This window comes from Gallinula chloropus (assembly GCF_964237585.1).
Source record: "Gallinula chloropus genome assembly, chromosome: 28".
NCBI lineage: Eukaryota > Metazoa > Chordata > Aves > Gruiformes > Rallidae > Gallinula > Gallinula chloropus.
The window spans coordinates 5,701,016-5,714,307 of record NC_140113.1 but is presented as its reverse complement, the minus strand read 5'-3'; the positions used below and the strand labels follow the sequence as shown (position 1 = coordinate 5,714,307).

At 43.4% G+C, this 13,292-nt stretch overlaps 1 long non-coding RNA gene across 1 annotated transcript; it reads right to left on the bottom strand.

Moving 5' to 3' along the window:
• Positions 1–385: 385 nt before the first annotated feature.
• LOC311201678 lies at positions 386–1,381 on the bottom strand. Its single transcript, XR_014617878.1, has 3 exons — positions 1,313–1,381; positions 1,175–1,216; positions 386–425 (listed from the first exon to the last, which is right to left on the bottom strand). It is a non-coding gene; the product is annotated as an uncharacterized lncRNA (long non-coding RNA).
• Positions 1,382–13,292: the final 11,911 nt, after the last annotated feature.

Below are 13,292 nucleotides of genomic sequence, written 5' to 3'. Positions count from 1 at the left end.
AAATACCATGGGAGATCCCCTAATTCAGCCTGCTTGCCATCCTGGTGTTTGGGTTGGTTTTAGACTTTTCTCTCTGCAAAGGACCATCTCATTCATGATGATGAGATTCACAGCTTCCTCTCCTAGAAATCCCCTTACCTGACTACAAATACCCTTTCCCATCCTCCTGTGCACAAGTCCTTGGAGGAGTTGGCAGTAACTGAAGGGGGATTTGGCATGCCAGTTGCTGGTACTGCTTCTGTTGGACATCCCAACATCTCCCCAGGCAGCCCCTCCTGCAGCTCCACAGATGGGTGGGCACTGCCACAGTCGTGGCAGAGGTAGGACAGCAAAGGGGCCACTTACCAGGAAGCATAACAAGATGAGGAGAAGGAAGCCAAGCAGGGCAAAGATGCAAATGAGGATAATGGCCCAGAACTGAAGCTCTGCAAAGGCAAAATAAGGGCACATCAGGTTTTTTTGGATTCCTGTACATGGGGGAGGGAGGATGACATCTTGCCCTGGCAAAGTTCAAAAGTACTGTCCAGCACAGTCCTTCTGGAAGGTTAAATTGCCTGAAGGTGGCATCTGGCCTTACCAGGCTGCAGAGGAACTGTGCCCCAGCAATGTGAAGCTGGGCAGGATGTACAGGAGCTTTGGTAAAATGGAATGAGGCTCTGAGGCTCTCCAACTTTAAATGCCACTTCATTGTTGGAGCCCTTGCATGATTTCAGGGATGTTTAGAGAAGCCAAGTTCTCTATTAGCTGCTGGACTCTTTTGGGGAAGGGGACAGGATTAGGGGTGTCAGCAAAAGCTGTAGTTAGTTTTGCCAACACACTTGTGCATGGGAAAAACAACAGTTCAGAGTTGTTGTCCTCTTGTTTGCTGTTAGTTCTGGGGTTGTGGCTCTGCTCACAACACTATCTGGATTTTTTATAAATAAGGCAGTTATCAACATTCTTGGTGCCAGAGCTCCAGACCAGCTTCCCAAATTCCATTGCTTTGCCTGTCCTTCACTTCCATGTTCCTCAGATGGGCTGGCTTTGGCCTTTGCTGTTTGCCACCAGCCTCCTGAGAGCCCTAAAGTGAGAGTTCTTGCACAGGTCTAGTTCTGTTTCAAGGTATGTGATGGTGATCTGCTGTATCTCAAGTATTTGGTGGCTGTAGCTTGAACTTCTCCTGAAAAGCACTTACCAGATCTTTCTGCCTCCTCATGTGTTTGGGGTGGATAATAACCTGGAAGCAAAGGGTGGGACAGGTGACTAAGTGCTCTAGAAGTGATTAAAACAGAACTAATGAACATGCCCTCAAAGTCATCTCAGGAGTGCTCACCTTCAACAACCAGGCTCTGATCTTCTAGCTCGTAGCTGGGGCTCAGCTTGGTGAAGCCATGGGTCAGGTGTCTCAGCTCCTCATACACCTCTTGCTTGTGTAAAGTCCCTGAGGAGGGGTCTGATGTGAATTTGCAGGTGGAGGAAACACTGGTGTATGCTTTCCCTTGGACAGGCCTGGAGGGTGAAGACAGAGTTTTTAAAGGAAAAGGAGGAAAAAGAAGTAGAGCTGAGCAGTCAGGGAGAGGGATTCAGCATCAAGCTCAAGTCTGCAGACATCTAAGCAGTTTTTATTACCTGGGATAGGTTTTTCCAGTTTATACTCAATATGACAACGAACTCATGCCTGTGAAAGCCACCCACTGATTTAATCCCAGACAAGGCATTTCTAAGGGGTCAATCTGCCCAGCTTGCTTTATTCCTCCACAGAAATGTTGGAGAAGACCCACAGAACTAGACTTTACTCTCAGGCTGGTCAGTTCTGAACTGTTTTGATCCTGTATTTCAGTGGAGCTTTAACTCCTTTGAATAAGCTAAATGACAGAATAAAGGTGTGGGGGAGGTGTCCCCTTTTGGAATTTGTTTATGCATGAAAACAGCCTCACAGGCATGGAAACAAAACCACCTCTCATCTGGACAAAACCCTTTTGTGGTAAAAGCCAAACTGACTTTTCCCTTCAGCTGAGCTGAACTGAAGGTGCCACCTCTGTGTCACCCAGAGCACAGGGCTTGGCAGTGAGGCACAAAGGCTGTGCTGGGGCTCTGAACACCTCTTCTGCTGGCTGCTCCTCTGGGACTCAAGAAACAACACTTCTGAAGCAGGACCTACCCAAAGCTCTCGACTGTACAACCAGCAAAGTTGTCCTTCAGGCTGCTGGTCCTCAACACATCAAGCTGATGGAAAGAAACAAAACATGAGGAAAACTGAATACACTGAAAACATCCTTAGTTTGGACAGGGAAACCCAGCTAATTGCTGGTTTTTACCTCCTTTTCAATGTTCTCTTTGTGCACTTGGTACATCTGGGACCCAGAATCCTGCAGTTCTGGGGAGTAGGGGAGGTTGGAGATTCTGAAGCTTACGTGGAAGTTTTCTTTCCCAGACTTGAGGGGTGTTTTGTGAGTTGCTGCCTCAATTGCTAGTTCCAGGTCTGGAAATTAAAAGGAAAAGTCAAGAAAAATTCTAGCGGCGGGGGGGGGGGGGGAAAGGGAGGGTTGATTGCAACAAGCATTGATCTGCAGAGATTTAGCTAGGAAAGCTTGAAGACTTGATAGATAAACCAAACTTGAGTTGCATTTGGGTCTGGTAACAAATTCCCAGTCTACCCTTTGAAGCAGCCCTTCAGCAGTGCATCACACCAGTCGTTTCTTTGTGAAGTTAAAAGCCTGTTTATCTCTAAATGCTTCAAGTTACACTAAGTAGATACCACTTCACTTCTTTATTATTTAACACTGAGTAACACCTTAAGCCATTAAGGTCAAAAGGGCTACACTGAGCTGGTCTGGATGTGGCCAAGGACTGGCCTAACTCTGACCTGTGATCAGTGATTCAATATGATAATGTGGGTTTATTTCTGAGCACCCCCTGCACATCCCCTCTGGTAGACCAGAAGTTGAGGAGTTATGAGCCCACTACGGCAAAGTGGGTTGATCTGAATGGGGAGCTGTGATTTTGTTGCCCCAAATCTGGGGGTTTGTCTGCCTGGTGTGTAATATACCCACATCCACACAGAGCAGAGGTGTCACAGTGCATGATTGTCCCAGGACAGCACACCAAGGCTCTAAATCCGTGGTTATTCATACACTTAATATCAGTTAATATAGTTTATTCATGTTTCTACTAAATATGTGTTATTTATCATTAAATGGTTGGTTAAAAACCTTTGCCTCCTATGTAAACTGGTGCACATGCCTCATTGTTCTTTTGAGTAGGTCATGTAACTAGGGTGGGTGGTCCATGGGTTGGTGGTCATGATCTATCCCCTCTTGGAATGACCTTTTTCCTTAGTTTCCTCTTTATTTGGCAAACTTCAGCCAAAGGTTCTTCAGGCTCATGGTATTTCAGTTACACTTCTACCTCTCTGGCAATCACATACGTTGTTTAGATAAGCACTTATTAACACAAGGGTAGGGCTATAGGATAGCTCTCTTTAGCAGCAATATTCTTGGTTTAAATTACACACTGCATCTGATTTTGTTGTAAGAATTTGAGCTCTACATACTGTTTACTGAGAATCCTTGCAGCTGGAAAGTGTTCCCCAGCCATAGTCCAGTTGTATTTAAGGTCCCATCCTGAAAAGCCCCTTCAACCACAGCCCTGTTGATGTTGGGTTGTGGCTGGAAGAAGCACTTGCAGTCAACCACTATAGATCCAGCCCTGTGGACAGAGAAACAGATTCTGAGATAAACAGGCTGATCGTGAAACTTCAGGTGGGAAAGGGTTTCCTAGCAGTGACCAGCAATGACCAGCAGTTTTTTTAAAGCCTTTACCCCGTGTGAGGGTCCCCTGTCCAAGCCCCTTCCCATCTAGAGTAGGACACTACAACTGTGTCTGAAATCCCCTTTAAAAACCTAGTGGTGCTCAAACTGGCAGGAGGAGGCCAGAGGTTGCAGGGCCACTATTCAATCCTTATTAATAAGATATGATTGCTGATGGGAATTAGTGGGATGTTCAGAGAGCTAAGAGTGCCTCCCAGAAATCCTGACTGAGACTTGGGAAGAGTCAGTCTATAAAGTCAGGAAATATTCAGGCTGATGAATGCTGGGAAGCCTGGAAATTACTTCATGGGATGTGAAACAAATAACTTGCAACATGAGAATGAAGGAGGGGAATTCTGCAGAGGACAATGGCACTTGGCTGCTGGGGAATGGTGCCAGGGTGTGTCAGCCTTTCAAGCAGAATCAGTCTCTTACAGACCTCAGCCTTGTGATACTGCAGTTCAGGAACTGGTCTCTCAGGTTGCTCTGATGGTACAGTTGATTCATCTGAAATAAAAAAATGACATATTAAATATTAACGAGTTTTGGGCCTCATGGTAGATGCTGTAGGGCAGCAGAAGGGTCTCCAGCTTTGGGGAAACAGCATTTTCCGGGTTGTCTCTGGCTAGTTGGATTTCACAGGAGCTGTTTGTGGGTTTGGCTTGTTGGGTTTTTACTTCAGACTATAAATTCTGGTGATGGAGTCTGACTTCCAGCTTGGCAAGCCTCTCTGTGTTATCTGAGCAAACTGCCAGTGTTAAACAGCACAACCTGCTGACTGACAGCTGTCAGTATGACCCCCACCTCACAGTGCAGGATCAGAACTCAGAGCATAGAATGCCATATACTCATCTGGAAGGCAAAACCTACCTGCTTAGGGCTTTACTGTGTTGATATGCTCATGGATGTATGGTGAAGAGAACGTGAGGGGTTCTCAGCAATGAGTTATGTATGTGCAGACCTTTGAGCTGGCAGAGATTTGTATACCCCTCTGAAATGCTGAGTGTGCATTTAACAGATGACATCAATCCCCTGCATTTTGGAGTGTTGTCTCCAGACCACATGTAATATAACAAACGCCAATCTCATCTTTTAGATTCCAGTTCTTGTTCCCAAATGCTGATTTTTTTAAAAAATAAGAATTAAAACCAAGTCTACAGCAGTTGCAGTGGAAGTTGACCCACATAGACACGATGGTATTTCAGCTGCAGCTCCTTACCTTGCTACTGATCCTTTCCACTGCTGCTTTGTATTCTGGAGACTGAGAGTCTGGGTTGGTTAGATTTTCATTGACTATTCTAAAGTTCAATCTGTAGCCCAATGTGGCTGGAGCTTCAGTTGGGACAGGCTTTCTGGTGATAGTAGGGTCTGTGATGGAGAAACCTGAATAAAGAGGTAGAGAGTATTTGTTTTTACATCAAATCTTTCCATACCCCCCAAAAAAAGGGTGTGTCCCTGTTCAGATATATATAATATATATATAGTATATAATGTAGCAATTAAATTCTCCAGGATTTTGATTTAAGGGTTGGAAATGGTTCTAGAATGGGAATATCTTCCTGGATTGATTTTTTGCCATGGTGTCAAAACCTACATAATACCAACAAACCAAATAGGAAAGTTCATTAGTGCTCAAGACCCAGTGGAGTGGAAGAGTGAGGAATGATCCCAAAATCATGGATGCTTGGATGCTTACCATTGACATATAGGCTGTTCTTCTCCAGGCTGTAGTGTCCTAGTGTGGTGACACCATTTGTCATGGTGCTCAGCTCATGATAAACCTTCTCTCTGTCAAACCTGGCAAGGCTGATATTGTTCTTGTAGCTGCAGACAGCATCTACACCAGTGTCATCCCTGTTTTTTCCAGGCCTGAATAAAAATATCAGACATGATTTTTTTAGGACACTGTGATGCTTACAGAACACTCTGTATGACTAGGAACACAGGCACTGAAACCTATCAGTGCAGTTGGACTCCTACATCTTTCAGCAGATTCTCATGAGTTGTGGCAAAGACACATAAGATACTAATTTTACCATAAAGAAAATCAGGAATGGACAGGGAGGTGTCATTAGCTTAGTTTTCTGACATCAGAACAACTATGATAATTTATGCAACCACCTACAACTACCTGAAGGGAGGGTGCAGAGAGGTGGGCGATGGTCTCTTCAGCCAGGGGACAGGGGATGGGACAAGGGGCAATGGGCTTAAGCTGCCCCAGGGCAGGGTCAGCTCAGATGGGAGGGCAAAGTTCTTCCCTGGCAGAGTTGTGGGGCTGTGGCACAGGCTGCCCAGGGAGGGGCTGAGTCCCCTTCCCTGGATGTGTTTAAAAAAGGGTAGATGAGGTACTTCAGGGATCTGGTTTAGCATAGGACAGGAACAGTTGGACTTGATGATTTAAAGGTATTTTCCAACCTTGTGACTCTGTGTAAGATGTGTGAGAACAGATAAAGAAATGGTTAATTGCACTTTCAAGAATCTTACCTAAATCTCATCACTTTACATCCTGTGTAAACAGAGCTTATGTTGCTTCTCTTAAAGAGAGAGTCCATCTGTCAAAAAAAAAACCAACCAAAAGTGTACAACTGAACTTGAAAGCAGGTCCTGAGGTTGATGCAGGCAGGTGAAGATCACTGGCAGAACCAGAGCCAGACTTACATAATGCCTGAGAACTTTCACTGTGGAAAGGAATCTGCGGGAACTTGGTGCCTCCAGGTCTGGGGAGTAGGGGAGGCTGGTCAAGGTGAAATTAAGTGTGAAGTGCCTGGATGTTGGGCTTGGTGCAGTAGTTATGCTCAGAGCTGTAATCAAAGGGGAGAACAATTATGCTCTTGCTATTAAAAAAGGCTATCTTTGCTTTCAAAGGCATTCCCAATCCTAGCACACTTCAAGGCTACTCTGAAGAATCTCTTCCCCTCTTAGCTTGAGTGCACCACTCCTTTGATATCTTTCACTGGAATGAATTTGGCAAAACACTTACATGATCTCTCAAGAGGTTCGTTGTAACCTGGAAAGAAAATGCAAGGGAAACATTATGTGAGAGAATGAAAGAGGAGAGGGGATGATTAACTGGATGACTTGGGAATGAGTCATCAGGACCAGTCCCCAAGGGTGTGAATCCATCAAACAATCTACTTAAACTGAAAAGGTGCTGTCATAATCTCAAAGACTACAAATAGAAAATATACATGCTACTGTTTAAATACTGCAAGGATAGAAACCATGTGAAACGTTCATTCATTCATGCAGGTGAATGAGGTTGATTTAAATTAACTGGGAATGGAATAAAGAAATGAAAATCTTAGAAATGCTGATGTGGAAGTGTTATTGGAGGCATACACTTTATGCACATGAGTTATGCAGTAAATGCCAGTGGGGCCACTGTGCAGCAGGGGAAGGGTGTGTGGAATGTGTGTCACTGGGGGTGCAGTGCCATAAATTAGAGACCTTTCTGTCCTTTATTCCATGTTGAATGTGTTCTGCCTGTGACACTGACTGTGGAATCATCTCTCCCTGTCCTTATCTCCACTTATGAGCCTCTCAATGTCTATTTTCTCCCCTGCCCAGCTGAAAAGGCAGGTGATAGAGTGACTGGGTGGGTGTCTGGCCTCCAGCCAGGGTCAAACATCACAATTCTCACTTTAATGGCAGGAATAATGCCTTGAGGTGGCCTCATTACCATTAACATAGAGACTCTGGCTGTTAAGGCTGTAGTGTCCCAGCTTGGTGACGCCATCTGTCATGTTGCTCAGCTCATGGTAGACTCTCACTCTGCTGAACTTGGGATCTGAAGGCTCATCTCTGTAGCTACAGATGGCATCTACTCCTGTGTAATCCCTGTTCTCCATTGACCTAGGAAAAGAGGCAATATTTTAGTCATTATTGAGAAATCCATTTTAACTTGATCAAAGAACTGGAAAACCCCTTGGAGACACTGCCACCATATAAGGGAAGCAACTTTTTAAGGAGTGGGTAGTGCAGGCTTTTCCCAGACATGGCTCTTACCTGAATGCTGTTACTTTGCACCCAATATAGGCAGGGCCAATGCTGCTTTTCTGTAGCAAAGAGTCAACCTAGAAATGTAATAATATCATTTAAGTTAATGCCATGGTGAAGGTAAGAGCTTGGAGACATTAAAAGAACCTGTGCCCAAGCAGGGCATTGCTTTTCCAGACTTACATAATGGTACATGACCCTTTCTGTTGAGTTGAATCTCTTAGAATTTGGCTTTGCCAGATCTGCAGTGAACCGGAGGTCGGTTATGGTGAAATTCAGGGTGAAGTTCCTCACTGCTGGGGGCAGAGGTTGTGTACTTTGATCAACAGCTGTAACAAGGAAGGCAAATTATTGCTTGAAAACTTATGATTATTATTCCTAGAAGAAAAATTCTCTCAGATATTCTAGTTGGCTTCAAGGTCATAGTAGCTGTGGCTCCCTATCAGGCTTCCAAATTCTCTTAACACTGATTTTATAAGTCTAGTAGTGGTTTTGGTTGATTAGTGCAACCTTCTTCTTTTGGCTGTTGCCAACTAGCAAAATCTTCTTGTGCTTAATGCTATTTAAAGGTACTTACATAGTCCAGGCTGCAGTTCATTATAACCTGTTGGGGGGGAGAAAAAGGACAGAACTTGAGAAAATGGCTTACAATTAGCAAGGTCTGGTATTGATTGAAGTATAGAACTTGAATTGGTTTTGTCAGAGATTCTGTGTAAATATTTACTAGGAAAGACTGATTTGAGGACAGTCTAATGTACATTATGTACATAAATGTCTAATGTACATACATTCATACTGCTGGATATTGTTGGGAAGCTGCTGCTCTTAGAGCAGTGCACAGGATTCTCCCTTCTTTAGGGATTCTGAGGGAATTTACCCATTCCCTGAATTCAATTCAAATTCTACATTGACAATTTAAATACGACTTCTGTCAAGAGCTGCCCAGTTCCAATGCTGTTGCTCTGCAGGGGAGCACATTCCACAGTGCACCTTGAGAGGACAATCCTGGTATTTTTCTGGAGAACGATGGTTTATGATACAACATGTTGTATTTGACTATGTTAATTAGTTCAAAGGAATAAAAAGGTGCAAAGGCTGTGAGTGACACTGGCTCCTTTGCCTTGCTTAGCATTTGCTCTTGCTCTCCTAGGTTTTATGTCTCTTGTAGTAACTCAATTCCTCCTAATAACAAATCAGCAGTCAGGAGGAGATTCCCTGACACCAGCTCTGCTACTTACCACTGACATAAAAACTGGCTGCATCCAGCTGGTAGGGTCCCAGCTCGGTGCAGTTGGCTGTCATCCTGCTGAGCTCACGATAGACCTTGATTCGGTCAAATTCAGCAGCAGTAACATTGGGCCTGTATGAGCAGACTGCATCCACAGCAACACCCTCCCCATTCTTTGCAGACCTGTAAAACCACACAGACCTGTGTTTACAGACCTGAACAGTACTTCTGTGCAGTTGTCTGAGTTGGCTTGCACACTACCAAAGCATTGGACTTCTCCTTAGAAATACTGTAAAGCAATGTTACTAAATGAAATGCTGGGAATTTAGTATTGTGCTGCTTATACAATTGGAACAGCACTCATTATCTACCTGAAAAGCATTTAAATTCATAGATTACCCTCTTCATCTAGTGCAAAATTGGTGTGAGATGAATGCAAGTGGAATCAGAAGAAATTATACAATAAGTTCCCCATCACAAGGAATCAAAAGTGAGGTGCTATTCCACACAGCACTCTATGGAACTTAATAGGCTTTACCATGCTAGGAGGAAACAACAACTACATGCAAAGATTTCTGCACAGTCCTACTATCAGCCACAATTTTAATTGTTCTTGTGTTCTATAGCACTTCCAAGATGTGCCTACCTTAGTACTACCACTGTACACCCAGTGTAAGCAGGAATACTGCTGCTGTCCTTCAGCGTGCGATCGAGCTGCCAAGAAAAAAGGCCATTGTAAATCCCAGTGAACAAATAAAACAACAGCATAGTCACAAAAGGAACCTGACTGACACTCACCAAGTATGTCAGAGTTTTATTTGTAGCAATGAACTTTTTGGAATTTGAATTTCCTAATGCTGATGTGTAGGGGAGATTGGTCGCAGTGAAGTTCACTGTGAAATGTTCCTCTCTTGCAGGAGGAGGAGGTGGAGATGTTGCTGTAAGAAAAGGACACAATTTGAGGCAACAAGAAAAATACTAATGAACCTGCTAAAGCCTAGTATCCTAGCTCCTCTCAGCTGGGATGGATAGGCACTGCACTGAGCAGCTGACTAGGGAATGATGATGCCACAAACAGTGTAGAGCATACAGTTGTGGACCATGATGGCTCTTCAGCTCATCAAGATTCCTACAGAAGGCCAGTCATAGCTGAGCAGGCTGTAAACAGGTATCTGGCCACTTTAGGTAAGGAGCTGAGGTTAACTCCCATCTCCCTTTTTATTTTGCTGGGTATAAAACCTGAGGTCCTTTAAGCCCACTGGCCTGACAGTCTAGCTCTTTCAAACTTGGATTCTTTTTACTTGTAGAGTTGCTGCTGGGAAAGACTGAACTGTATCTCAACATCAATTAGCCTTCCAAGAGTGTAATTCCATGTTTCTGAAAACAGGTCTCTCAGCCTCCTCTGACCTCCTATGTAAATCTGATCTCATTCAAATACTGTGTGAGATGTTGATACCAATGGTGCTGAGTAATTAATGCTTCTCACTGTTGAACCTAACTTTTACTTCTAGTTCTGTTAAAAGAAAGAAGATATCTAAACTGACATCAACTTCTACCTTGTGCATTGACACTTAGGGCACCATGGTTCTTTAATTACTTAAAAGTACTTACGAGGCATGAGATGGGCTTCATGGTAACCTAGGAGAAAGGGCAAAGAACTAATGAGTTATGCTACTGGTGAGACAGTAGTTGAATTGTGTACAAATATATACACATAGGTGAACAATGCCATAGAAGGATAACAAATTTTCTGGGTTTGAGCAGCCTCTTGAACTATTATAATGATTCAGGAAGGTGTTTTTTTTTTTTTTGAATAAAGCTCTGTTATAAATGTTTGGAGGAAGGTTCCTAGTTTACACAGAAATTGGTTGCCTTTACCTTTAAGATTTATATACTGCTTTCCATGTTTTGGTAATTTCAGATGTTAATTAAAAAAGATACTAGTTTGAGGAGAATCTTTGTAGATGATTCAGCTCTGTGAGCTACCTAGCACAGAGGCTGTGCCCTAGCACACGTTGCAAATGCTACTCCATCTGCACACTAGTCAGTACTATGCTTTAACTACAAGACTTCTATGGGCTATTAACCAATAAATATTCCCACATCCACATGGTAATCAGCACGTTACCATTGATATACAAGCTTTCCTGGTCCAGGCTGTAGATGCCTAAGTTAGTGATGCCATTTGTCTTGTTGCTCACTTCATGGTAAACAACCACTCGATCGAAATGGGAAGCAGCAGAATCTGTTTTGTAGGTACACACAGCATCTACTCCAGTTTCTTCAATGTTTTCTGCAGGTCTAGGGAAATTAAGATACATCCTGCTCTGTTCCAAAATTCAGTATTCATTATACATAATGCTGGGATCTTACTTCATTCAGAAATATTGCCAGGTAGAAAAAAATATAAAAATTGAACTTTTTTCCCAATGAAAATTTTCAAGCATGTTACCAACATGGTGTGAATATACTTGACCATTCAAATGTCACAAGCATGAATTCAGGTGAATTAATAGAGAATTAATAGAGATGAAATAATTAATAGAGATGGAAAAAGTGTAACAATTTCATGTGTTTCGTGAATAAGATGATAAATTGAAAGATGTAAAAGTGCATAAAGGGATTAAGATCTGGGAAACATCATGCAAAACACTTTGAAAATCTAAACAATTATGCTTACCTGAAAGCCATCATTTGGCAGCCAGTAAAAACAGAGTGAATGCTAGATTTGTTGAAGAGCTGATCGAGCTGAAAAATAATGTTTTACAAGTTATCCATATTTAGAAGAGTACAGAATCTGAACTAAAATAAAGTGTATCATACTAACCAGAAAAGTCAGGACTCTTTTTGTAGCACTGAACCTGGAGGAATGGGGATTGCTGAGGCTACTTGAGTACTGGAGATTAGTTAGGGTAAAATTCATTGTGAAGTTCCTAGTTTGTGGAGACAGAGCTGTACCTGGAGGCATAAACCAAGAAGTGAATGACAAAGGGAAAAGAAATCTGTACCTCATACAAAGATAACTTAGGACAATGAAAATAATCCAGAGAGATAACATAGGTGTGTATATTCATGAAAAGAAAAAACTATCAATACTGTACAAAGTGTAATAAACCAAGGTTATACATAAGATACTACTGGATTCTATTAAGAATATAAAAAATGTACTGATATACCTGGCAAAAGATCTGATTCTCGGTACTCTGAAATGAAAGGGAGGAATCATTATAAAGATATATATACAAAAAGAAGGTTGTTGTATGGGGCAAAAAACTAAAAATACCAGAAGGTAAAATAAAAAAGAAGTAAATGAAAAAGGTTTTTTTTACAAGTATTCTGAAAAAAGACTAATGTTCCACAGATAACAACATATAGATATGAAGAAAGGCCGGATTACAATAAAGTATGACAAACTAGATAAAAATAACCAAGAGAAATTTCTATTATAGTGAAAAAAAAGCCATAAAAACTCAACTAACAACAACAAAAAAAAGGAAATCACAACAGAAAAGTACAAAAATAACACTAAAAAAATCTCACCATTGACGTAGAGGCTGTCCCTGTCCAGGCTGTAGGGGCCCAGCTGCGTGATGCCTCTGGTCTTGTTGCTCACTTCGTGGTAAAGGCCCACCCTGTCCAGGGGCGGGGCAGAAGGCTCCTTCCTGTACGTGCAGACGGCGTCCACCCCCGTGTCGTCTCCTTGCCTCGCTGGCCTGGAAAACACAGCGCCGGGCCTGAGCACCCTCCTCTGCGCCCTGTCGCTGCAGGACCAGAGCTTGGGGCTTGTGCAGCCGTCCCTGTGTGGGAATGCAAGCTCTGTGTTCCCAACATGAGTGTGCATGGCTGGGCCTGGCCCCTGCTGTCCTGTCTCTATGAACACCCTGGGCTTTTTGGGAAGTTGGAGGCCAGGGTGGACTTTGGGCATTTCCTTGGTCTGTGCCCCAAGGCGAGTGGGCAGAAATCAGGGGGATTGTCCTGCTGCCGTGGATTAGGCTGCATAGGAGCACAAGGCTGAGGAGCCCCTGAATGCAAAGCTGTGGGTGTGACCCATACCTGAAGGCTGTTGGTTCACATCCAAGGAAAGCGGGGCCAATGCTGCTGTCCTTCAGAAGGCGGTCGAGCTGGCGAGAGGAGAGGTGTCAGCGTTAAGCCCTGGCCATCCCCCTGCTTTGCACACAGGATTAATTGAGGCAGAGGGGCCATGGACTCTGCGGTGAGGCAGGCGGCTTACCAAGGCAGCCATGACTCTCCTGGTAGAGTTGAACCTGGCGGAGGTGGGA